Below are 12,441 nucleotides of genomic sequence, written 5' to 3' on the forward strand. Positions count from 1 at the left end.
TCGATCTAATTGCATTTGCGATTATACCGATAGCTGAACTTGTGTTGGTTTTTACGTTATTATGGTGAAATGTGTTTCCCCTTCACTGATATAAAAAACAAATACATTTTCAGAATCTTCTCTTCATTCCTATCGTGTTCCATTCAGTTGGGGTGATTCTGCGTTCGACTGCCATTTCTTGTAAACACAAAGGCGAATCTTGCATAAGTGAATTCGGTTCGTGTTATATAAGATATCGTTCCCCTACTTATAAATCGTGTATGATCGAATTCGTGTAGTGTAAACATGTGTTATACAAGGACTGACTGTACAAGAATGCAAAATGGGATGATCTGCGAGACTTCTTTTCCTTGATTGGATTTCTGTTACAAAACTTCTGATGTCAACGTTTGCTCAGATCGTGTCAGTGAAATTATTTTTGCAGGAATGGATTCTTTTATCCCACACTCCACTTTAAAATCTTGTCCTTTATCTAAACCTTGGTCTTCCAATAAATGTGCTAAGGCTGTTAAAAAGAAGAATGTTGCATATCATAATTGGCTTGTTTCTAATTCTTCAGTTTCATTTTCTGCCTACACCAAAGCAAAGCTCGCAACAATTGCAAAGCAGTTATTAATCAGTCCAAACTAGAGGTTGAACAGGCTAAGAGTAGAAAACTTGCTTCTTGCCCTAATGGTAGCCGAACATTCTGGTCTCTGGCCAAAGCTATTGGCCATTGGCAGAGATGGGCATAAGCCATTGGCAGAGATGGGCAACTTTTGCCCATCTCTGCTCCCACCTCTGTCCAAACCAGATGGTTCTGTTGACACTTCAGCCAAGGATAAAGCTGACCTGCCGGCATCCCATTTTTCTTCCAACTCATGTATTAATGATCTTGGTAAAACATCTCCCACCATTCCAACATGCTCCATTCAATGCCTCCTGTGGTCTTCCGTCAAAAGAATATAAGAAGGATTTTGAACAATCTTGATGATAAGAAAGCTCCAGGTCCAGATGGTATTTCTCTACTTGTTCTCAAAACCTGTGCTCCTGAACTTACTCCTATTCTTTGCTGCCTTTTTTAACTTTCTTATTCCAAAGGTGTGTTTTTCCTTCTGCTTGGAAATTTGCTCATATCCAGCCAGTTACTAAAAAGGGTGACAAATCCCTCCCATCCAATTATTGTCCAATTGCAATTACTTCTACTCTTTCTAAAGTAATGGAGAAATCAATTAACCGCCAACTCTTAAACTACCTAGAAATCTTCCGTCTGATCAACGATTGCCAGTATAGATTCCGTCAGTGTCGATCCACTAGTGATATTCTGGCTTATGTTACCCATTTATGGACTAATTCAATGGAAAGGTTCGGTGAAACACAAGTAATTGCTCTTGACATCTCAAAGGCTTTCGATCGTGTTTTTCATAAAGGTTTTCTAAACAAGCTTCCATCTTATGGTTTGCCAACTGTTTTTAGTAATTGGTTATCCCGTTTTCTCTCTGATCGCTCACTGAGGGTGATGGTAGATGGCTCTCTGTCTTCTAACTTTTCAACTAAGGCCGGTGTCACTCAAGGTTCAGTTCTTTCCCCCACTCTTTTACTCTTGTATATTAATGCCCTTCTTCCATTGACTGGAAATCCTATCCATAGTTTGGCCGATGATAGCACATTGCATTCCACTTTCCATTTTGAGAAACCTTGCCCTGCTCAATCAGCTTCAACTTCACGAATATCTGTTACCAATTCCTTAAAAGCCGATCTCTGGGCAATTCTCCAGTGGGACAAAGACAACTTTGTTGATTTCAATCCTTCTAAAACTCAGTCTTGTCTTATATCTCGCAAAAAGGATTCTTCTGCTCCTATGCTTATCTTTAGTGACACTCAGATTTCTAGGCAAAATGATATATCTCTTTTGGGGATTAACCTGACTTCTAATCTCTCTTGGCACAAGCACATTACAAATATTGCTTCTTCTGCATCTAAAAAACTTGGTTTTCTCTTTCACTCTCTGCATTACTTTTCTTCCAAACAGCTGCTCACTCTGCATAAATCGCAAATCCACCCTGCCATGGAATATTATTCCCACATCTGGGGTGGTGCCCCTAAAACCTCTTTCAGGCTTCTTGATTCCATTTAGAAGAGGGCAGTTAGGTTAATTAATGACTCATCTCTAACAGTCTCTCCACTCACTGTCTCATAGACGTACTGTTTCTGCTGCATGCCTCTTCTACAGATACTTCCATGGGCACTGTTCTTCTGAATTGGCTTCTATAATTCCCGCTCTCTCTCTCTTTCAAAACAGTTCGAACATGTGCCGCCACCAGCCAACATCCATTTACTGTGCAACTTCAAACTCACAGAACCAACTTTTCATCTTCCTCGCTTATTCATTCATCTGCCATTTTCTGGAACAACCTTCCTTCATACATATTTCTTGAAAATTACAGTCTACAGAAGTTCAAGTCCAATGTCAACAAATATCTTCTTCTTTAGTCTTCTCAACCTCCAACCCAAGCATGGTACCACGTACTATAGGCCGACCGGACTAGCCGGGTGGGTAAAGTGCCTACCTGGCAACCCAAAGGTCGCGGGTTCGAATCCCACTTCAGGCTTGGATCAAAGTGTTACAAAAATCTAGGGAGGTGCATTATGGCCACAGAAGCCGATGCGCCAACAACTACCAAAAAAAAAAAAAAAAAAAAAAAGAAAAAAGTACTATAGGTTCTAACACCTCTCATGTTTGGGGTTTACATAAAAAAAAAACAAAAAAACCTGAACACCTGTGGGATGTTTTGCAATGGGAAGCGAGGTACGTGAACATGCAAATGTCATCTATTCCAATATTGTGAAAAGCTTTGCAGATCCCAACGTATGTCTTCAGACATATGATGGAGTCAATGTCTAAGCAAATAGCAGCTGTTATCCATGCAAACGGTGGTCCAACACAGTGGTCATAATTCAGTGATCACTGATAATACATGCAAAGCATCCAGCTTTCATTATATGGTATTTCAATGTCATGAGCTTTTCTTGGTCAAATAGTCATGCTAAGCATAGTCACATCAAAACCAAAAGTATGAGTTACTAATGCTGTCATGGCTAATTTGCATTGTTAACATAAAAAAATAATAATTGATAAATAAAAAATTACCCATTTGACTCCTTCCTCGCACTACAGGTATTAATATAGCTGATTTTTGAATTTCCTCAAGTTGTCAGCTTCAACCACCCAATGAGGTAACTTACTCCAGTAATTAACTAACTTTCTGGCTAAATGAGAACTTGCATGCAATCTAGTCTAACTCTCCCCTGGGATAAATTATCCCAGGGGATGGTTAGACTAGATTGCATGCAGTTAGACTAAATTGCATCTCTAATTTTATGGCCTCTAATTCTGGAATCAATTACAATCAAAGCTCTTTATAGCAACCCTCTTTTTAATGTTCCGACACATTAAAATATCCTATGTGGTTAAACCCAGCCAATTTCACATTAACCTAATGTTATTTTACATTAAGTATAATAACCATAAATTTCTACCTCTTAATCTGAATTTTCAGTTTCTTATTACAATTGTTTGTTGTTGCTTTCATCCATTCAGCCAAAGTCGACTTTCAGAGACTTTATGGGTGAGCTGCCTCCATACTGTCTATTCTTCAACAGCTTCTTCCAAATCGCTGATGCCAGTGTCGCTCTTGATAGTGTTGAGCCAGCATGTTCTTTGCCAACCTCTTCTCCTTGTTCTACTGACCTTATTACAATATTTGCATTTAAAAATTACAGAATGCTTCAAATATAGAGTAACTGCAGCCTGACCGTGAGAAATCATTTTTTAAGTTTTCCCACACAGTGCAGTAATCAAATGAACATCAGCTAGAAGTCAGTTACAGTGTATATTTATTAGTATGGCTCCAAGAAAGCGAATAATTTTGCCAATTGAGAAAATTAGGATTTTGCAAGCTGTACATAATGGTGTGCTTTCTAAGACTGACATTGCCAAACAGTTCTGCATTCCTAACAGTACTCTGTTCACTATTCTGAAAGATCAGAAAAAAATTGAAAGTATACAAAAATCTGCTGCTACACCAGGTAGAATTCAAGCATGAAAGGCAAAGTATCAGGATCTTGAAGAGGTTAATTAGGAATGGCTAATGATGATGCATGCAAAAAAAGTTCCTGTAGATGGTAACCTTTTAAAAGCCAAGGCTGAATCATTTGTGCATCAAATGGATATTGAAGAATTTAAAAGTTCAGATGGATGATTCCAGAAATTTAAGACTCATCATGGCCTATCTTTCAAAAAAGTGTGTGGTGAAAGTATGGCTGTGGATAGTGATGCTACAAAGAAATGGAAGAAAAATCATTAAAAAAAATGTTTTGCTGCATACGACCACAATGACATCTTCAATGCTGATGAAACTGGACTCTTTTTTTTTAATTGCTACTGAATGAAACACTTAAAGGCGAGAAATATACTGCTGGAAAAAGAAGGCCAACAACAGATTACTGTTCTCCTAGCAGCAAACATGACTGGTATAGAGAAGCTTCCTCCTTTAATCATTTGGAAAGCCCAGAAGCCCTCAATGCTTTAAAGATTTGAAAACATTTCATGTATCGAGCAAACCAAAGGGCATTGGTGATATCACAAATCTACAAAGAATGGATCAGAGACTTAGAATCCAGAATGAGCAAGAAGAATAGAAAAATTTGCTGTATGTGGATAACAGCACTCCTCGTTATCAAGTAAATTGTGACGACAAATGTGATGCCAATTCCTCGGCCACTTGATCAAGATGTAATCTAATTTTTTAAGAAAAGCTACCGAAGAATGCTATTAAATAAAATTGTGCCAAGGTCTCCGTAGCCGAGTGGTCAGGAGCGGGAGTGTAGTAGCACACACTCTTTGAGTAGACCGGGGTTCAAGCCCCTGACTGTTTAATACGGTCGTTCTGCCAACCCGCACTGGACCAGCGTGGCAGATTATGGTCCATTTCCCTCAGCATGAATTGTTGAGGAGGCTTCCATCCTGCAGTGGGTTGATAATGGCTGCACTTTACCTTTTACCTTGAAAGCAAAATTCATATTTATGTGTTTAAGCATGGAATGAAGCTGATGAAAAATTGATTGCCAACCAGGCAGAATTTACTACCTTCAATGATGCAACGTGCAAAGTTTTGCATACTTCTTCCTCTATTAATTTCATACTGTAGTACATATTATAAATAGGATTATATACATTGTTGTATTAGTATAATTACATTAAATATTCAAGCTTTTACTTGTTTTGTTGGGGATTTGATGAACTATCGATATAACATCCTTCCAATATAACTGTTTTTCTAATTATCCTGGAAGGTCGTTACATAGAGCTTTGACTGTATAATTGTGAAAATTCCAATCTTATTCATTTTTGCTTTCACCTCTCAGAGCCTTAGACACCTTATCACACTTTTATAATTGTGACGAGAATGGCTTATTTTACAAAATGTTACTGATGGAACAATGATAATTTAAAAGCAAAGAATTCAAAAAGACTGAGGAAAGAGTAACCATGCTGTTCGATATGAATAAAACTGGTGATCAGAAATGAAAACCCCTCTGCATTGTAAGTTTGCAAATCCAAGATGTTTTCATTGTGTCAATAATAACTCTGCCCATGTGTTACAAGGAAGTTTCATGAAGAATTTCTTTTTGGGGGGAAAAATTCACATCAGAAAAAGCTCAAACAAAAAGCTATTCTTCTGCCTGACAACTGCCCTACAGTCACTTATTAGCAAACAAGTTCTGCATCTCCTTCGTCTACCAAAGAACACTGCATCAAAAATCCAGCAACTGGACCAGGGTATCATTTCAACCTTCATAAATTACAGCAAAGTTTAGTCAAATCCCTGATTAAAAGCTTGGAAGACATGTTGTTTCTTGTTGCAACAATGCTTTTGTGATGCAATCGGCCACATTGACAGGGATATGTTATGCCAAATATGGGAGAGAAACTGGATCACAGATGGGAAAGCTGCAGAGTAAGTAAAGGTACTAAAATTAAAATTAGAACATGATTTCAGGTTTGTATCATGTACCCTATTCACACAATAAAATTTTAGTTTTGTAAAGAAAGTTTATGGACACCTTGTCCAATACAAAAATATAAATTATGGTAAAAACTATATACAAGTCAAGTCAATTAGACATCTCACTGTTATCAATGATGCCAGAACGTTCAGGCATTAAACAAACATAAAAAAGGTAGTCACATAATGAATAAAAATATGACCCCCCCCCCAAAATTCACTTAGGTCAATGACATTTTTCTTTCTCTCATTTTTACTTTCCTAGTATAATGTTATACTAGGCTGACTTTGTATTATGCTGATAATTCAAGAATTAGTAAATTAGTGTTTCTAGGAATGTTCTCTGTCCGTCCATATGTCTGTTGCATCTTTTAGAAAGTTTTATTGAGCCAAATCAAATTTCATTAAAATCAGACAAATAGAAATTCCAGCATTTTTATATCCCCATTCCTATCTTGAGCTATCCATATATAACTGAAAGCATACCATCAAGCATGAATAGGAACAGTAACAAAAAGTAAATAACATAAAAAATAAAGTAACAGATCAGCAATACGTCACCAATATGCATGCTCAATCTATCACTGCATGAATGCAGTGATAGACTGAAGCAGTGTATACAGGCATTACAAACAGACCTCATCACCACACGGCTGCTCTCACTCACACACACACACCTCACTAAAAGTATATTTTGGTTGTTTGGACATTATTGAGAAGTCTGATTGACATCAAATTTCCTGTATATATTTTTCAGATCCCCACCAGAAGTTTTAGGCCCAATTCTGATTTCCCAGCCCCCAATTCTCCCCCCCCCCAAATATAGTGCTATAAATTTGTAACAGCAATAAAATCTTTTAAAATTTTCAGGACTTATACTTATTTAGAATATTTTTAAGAAACCATGTACCAAATTTCATGGCAACAGGTTAATATATTTTCCCTGTACCCGCCTCCCCTTAAGAAGTATTTATAATAAGCCCTGTCCCACTGCCAACTGTGAACACCACAAAGTGCAGCCTTGATAAATGTTTGAGTATGGTATAGAAGTTTTTAACTTCCAAAATACATTTTTTCTATAATCAAATGTGCATGAAATGCAACAATGCATTCATAACGTAACTTGACAGTTAAAAAATTTTATAGTTAAAACTTAAAGTTCTGTCTATTTACTCATAATTAATTTACAGCAAAGGCTTAATCCGTGTTTTCGTATTGAAGTTCAAAAGAAGAGGTAAAGGTTTAACTGCATTATTAACTAAAAGAATGCCCAGAGGAAGAAGGAGTGCACCGCTCTTTCCTCTGGTTGTCATCTATAAATCTCATGTAAACGAAAAACTAAAAATGTAGGATCAGAAACCAAGAGCCTAAACGGAAGACTTTCAATATATTCATCATCAGTTGGCTAAGTGGTATACATGAATGTAAGGTTTATATAGCAATTCTAGTTCCCGTGGTGCGTCACACTGAACTATAGGTTCCCAAACTTTTTCGGGCCACCGCCCACTTTGCAAGACATAAATTTTGTAATGCCCCCATTGTAACAGTTTTCCGCGTTCAAGGCGTTTGATATTTTCAACGTAAATAGCAACTAATGACACATTACTGTTTATGCCGTTAAATTATTGAAAAAGTAGTGGCCAATATGTGCTTCATCTTGAACACAGTTATTGCTATTCCGATTTTGATGAAACAGCCAATATGTAAAGATTGTAAAGTGTATGCTCGAATAACATTATGCACAGTTTCATACAATGGTTTAAATATGAAAATTCAGAATACATATATATTGTAAATGCATTAGTAAGAATCTTATTGTAATAATTAAAACACCATCAAATATATTAAAAAATTGTTTATTTCGAACTTATAAAGTAAAAATACAAATCAAAAATAACAAATTAATGAAGTTTCATACAATGGTTTAAATATGAAAATTCGGAATACATATTAGGAGATTGTATTACATTAGTAAGAATCTTATTGTAATAATTAAAACACCATCAAATGTATTAGAAAATTGTTTATTTCGAACTTACAAAGTAAAAATACAAATAAAAAATAACAAATTAATGTGAAGGATGAGCCTGATGCATTTTTAAAAGTTTGTTAATATCGGGTTCAACTTTCGTTAAAAACAGTCGTAAATCGCTACGCTCAGTTATATGCAATAGGTTCCTTTTCTTAGATAGTAAATTTGCTACAGCACTAAACCCACACTCATCCAAATAAGAAGATGGAAATGCAATTAAAAATTTCTGCACTATTTCCCATAATCCAGGGTACAGTGTTGGTATTGATTTCTGAAGCCAGAACTCTTGGTATCCACTTTTGAATTTTATTTTTAGTTCTTCATTTGTTGTGAGTTCTATGAGTTCCTCTTCTAAATTTGATGATCCTGCTGTGTTTACATGTGAGAAAGGATCTAGAACCCAATTTGGTACATTCATGTTTACAATATCCTTGAATTGCTCATTAAAATCAGCATGGAGAACCTCCAAGTGTTGGCAGTATGTAAGTAAATCTTCCTTTTTGAGAGACAGTGCTGATAAATTTGAAAAGTGGCCATATTCCCCTCGGCCTAGATTCCACTTGAACAGAAGAAGTTTCCCCACAAAAGCGGCAATAACGTTTTTTATTTTAATTAAATTCCATTCATCACCTTGTAATTGTAGATTGACTTCATTAAATATTTTATAGAGGACTGTCAAATAAGCGATGTCATTTTTGGATGTAATCAGGTTGGCCCGCAATCCGTCGTCTCTGTTTTCTAGGAACTCTAGTACTGAATCAAACAAATTGTAAAATCGATTCAGACAAATACCTTTTGAAAGCCAATGAACTTCTGTGTGAAGCAGCAAACGATTTAAATCTTCATCATTTTCACTACAAAGTTGGCTAAACAATCTGTCACTCAATAAATTGCTTCTAATCTTGTTGACTGCTCTAATAACGTAATGGAGCGACGTATGCAGGCGTTCACTTAAATTCTTCGCAACCAAATTGAAGTTGACGATGAAGAACACAACGTATAGTGAGTACATTTGGTGCTGCTTGTTTCAAATGCGCTATGAAACCCTTGTGGTGACTTGTCATTGCTGGAGCACCATCAGTAGCAGCAGACAAAATACTACGAATAGGAAAGTCTTTCTCTTGAAAAAACTTATTCATGGTATTAAATATAGATTCTCCCTTTGTATCCGCCTCCAAATTTTTAGCAAATAATAATTCTTGACAAACTTTTTCTTCTTTTATGAATCGTACATATGATAAGAGTAGTGCTTCATTATTTGGGAGAGTTGGTTCATCGAGTTGAATGGAAAATTGGCATGTCTTCAAATAATCGCACAATGATTTTTCAATGTCTTCAGCCATTTTACCGATTCTTCTTTGCACTGAATTATTGCTCAAAGAAATTTTTCTGATGATATCTGACGCTGGCTGCACAGTGTTTATTACTTATTTCCCACTTTCCCGGTTTTCCCACTTTTGCGATTAATAATGAAATATTATAAGAAGCTTGTAATCCGTCATTATCTTGTTTAGTGGATGACAAAAAGTTTTGATATAGTTGGACGTTTAAAATATTTTTCTTCTAGTACTTGAAAATAGGACAAATCTTTATTATTTTCGTCAGAATGCATTTTAGTCAAATACTCTTGTAGCCTAGAAGGCTTCACTGCTTCATTTGAAAATACTTTTTGGCAAATCAAGCACATAGGTAATAATTGGTTCGTAGGAGACTGAATAAAGCCATATTTCAAATACTCAGTACTGTACTGTCAACATTTCTTCTTAGATTCAGACATAATGAAGTAATAAAATTTGCAACAATATTCACAAAATAAAAGATTTAATTTACACTTTGTATGACTCCACTTATCTATCACACTTTCGACTGATGATTGTTGGCAAAGCACACAAAAAATAATGAAACTTATTCCTAAACAGCAAAAATGTACGATCGCATATCAATTTATAAATTATTACGTCGGCAAAACGGTCTTGGAAGCTTTGAAGGTGAAACACGCTACGGCATTAGTTTAAAATTGGCGCCTAATCTGTCTCAAACGAATCAACAGATGCGGAGATATAATTGACTGGTCAAGCTTATGTCATTAGCGTTACTAAGGTGATCTAAGGAGAAAATAAAACTGTAAATAATTTTCGTGGAAAACAAACAGTTGAGCATCATTACTTGTGAACACTATTTTGCATTGTTGCTCTGTCACAACATTTTGCTTTTACTGCTTTTCATAATTGTTGTACGAAAGAATTGCAACAAATTGGTTTTGAAAAGCAAAAATATCGCATTTCCTTTCTTCAGTATGTATTATATCTACTAACAAAAAATATAGAAAATTCATCTATTGGAAGCCATACTGGAAATGGAAGGAAAAAAAAAAAAAAACCAGATCACTACAATGCGCATTTCATAAAAAAAAATTCGCTTTATTGTAATTGTTTCTAGAGGACTAAATCGGAACAGTAGTTTCATGGATGTATATTTGATCTTCTTACGAACTTTCAAGAAAATATTTCTATTCATAGCTGCGTTATAAACTTCGAAAACTGATATCGAAGGAACTTCGCATGCATCTTATCTGGTGTGCAAATGAAAAAAAAAAAAATAAAAAAAAAAAAAAAATAAAAAAAAAAAAAAAATATATATATATATATATATGCTACGAGTACCAGACTGTTTTATATGCATTTGATACCATCAAAAAACTTGAGAGAAAAATTGAATTTTCATTATCACACACACACCCGAAAAATTCGCCATAAAGTGTCATATGTTTGCTTGCTTGAATTCCATTCTGAGCTTCAAATGTAATTTCACTTCTCTTGTGCTGACAGAGCTGCTGTTTGCCGAATGAAGGAAAATGGGGTTCATTTTCCTGAAATTTCTGCTCCCTTTCATTCACTTGGGAGAAAAAAACTCCTTTAGGGGAGGGAGTTCACCCTTTCTAGTCCGACCCTAAGGGAAAGAGACAGAGAGAAAGAAATAAAAATACTCTTTTGGTGGGAGGAAGGCCAGGAGATTGTCAAAGGTCCACAACTGTAACTTTCATCACAGATGCTGAAGTTCTAGTAAGTCAGTTTCATTGCGGATTCAAAAGTATTTCTTTATTGCATTCAGTTTCACAACAGACATTAAAGTTCTAATAAGTCAGCTTGATCATAGGATGTCTAAGTTCAGATTAGTCCGATTTTTGTCTGGTGTGCATTCGATAAAAAACCCTCTTTGCTGTAATTGTAATTGTTTTCGGAACAATATTTTACAATGATCCCCCTGGAAACATTAGCCAGTGAACTGCATTATACATTTCAAACATCGCCGTATAGCTTGTCCTTGAATACAAATGACTACAGTTACTTTCCTTTGAGTGACCGCCTTGTACAGACGTTTTATTGTGGACACTTCCTTCCAGTCAGTAAAATCATCAGTAGGCATCCTTTATTGTACATAAAGTAATTCGTTATGTTGGGGCAAACGGTTTTTGCTCCTAATTGAATAGCACTTTCGAATTTTGCCCAAGTCGATTATCTGCACATATTGAAAATTAGAAGGACAGTAAAAGAGTTGATAATTGGTGCCATTGGTGGGCAGCATTCCGACTAACAAATTTTCTGTTTATACTCCAGGGTGACCACATGGTCAGAGATCCCGAAATAGAGAGAGAATACAAGAAACCGCATCACATTTAGCAGTCACCGACTTGATTGTGTGAAATTGCTCACCAAAAACCACAGCAAAGCAAGAGAAGTGATGGGGAGAAAATCTATTTTTCAGCATGGTTTTTATCTGTTTATTGCAGCTCAGAACAGCATTATTAAATATAAAATATTTAATTATAAAATAATTATAAAATAGAAATATTTTCTCAAAATTTCGTTAGAAGATCAAACCCAGGAAACTGCTGTTCCGATATTGTTTACTAAAAACAATTACAATAAAGCAAACTTTTTTTTTATCAAATGTGCATTGCAGTGTTATCAGTTTTACACCAGTTTTACTCGTTTCCAACAGATGAATTTCCCTGATTTTCTGTTCATAGGAGCAATGCACGTTGAAGAAAGAAAATACGATCTGATTGCCTTTCAAAAACAGTTGTTTTGCTACTGTTTTGTCAACTCACAGTAGTTCGCGTTGTCGCGTTTCAAAGGCCCTAGGCTAATTAGGGTGGGTTTAGAAAAATAACAGAAAAAGGCCTAAAAAATACACACTTGTTGTCACATTTTTGTCATTTGCGTGAAATTCAATAGAAGGTTTTGAAAATTGAAGTGGGAAAATCGAAGAAAACAGTTCTGGCTTCACCTATAGCGAATTTCAGCTGTGTTCATAAAGTAAAAATTATAGAATTTATTAGTTGACCTTTGAACTGGGTCC

The 12,441-nt window shown here is 35.7% G+C and overlaps 1 protein-coding gene across 1 annotated transcript in view; it reads right to left on the reverse strand.

The window, feature by feature from the left end:
* LOC150083068 (aconitate hydratase, mitochondrial-like) overlaps positions 1-12,441 on the reverse strand; it is a 305,010-nt gene that overhangs the window by 39,363 nt on the left and 253,206 nt on the right. The gene's annotated exons all lie outside the window — the stretch shown is intronic.

The sequence above is a fragment of the Mastigoproctus giganteus genome, chromosome 7 (assembly GCF_048544385.1).
Source record: "Mastigoproctus giganteus isolate SK-2022 chromosome 7, ASM4854438v1, whole genome shotgun sequence".
In the NCBI taxonomy this organism is placed as follows: Eukaryota; Metazoa; Arthropoda; class Arachnida; order Uropygi; family Thelyphonidae; genus Mastigoproctus; species Mastigoproctus giganteus.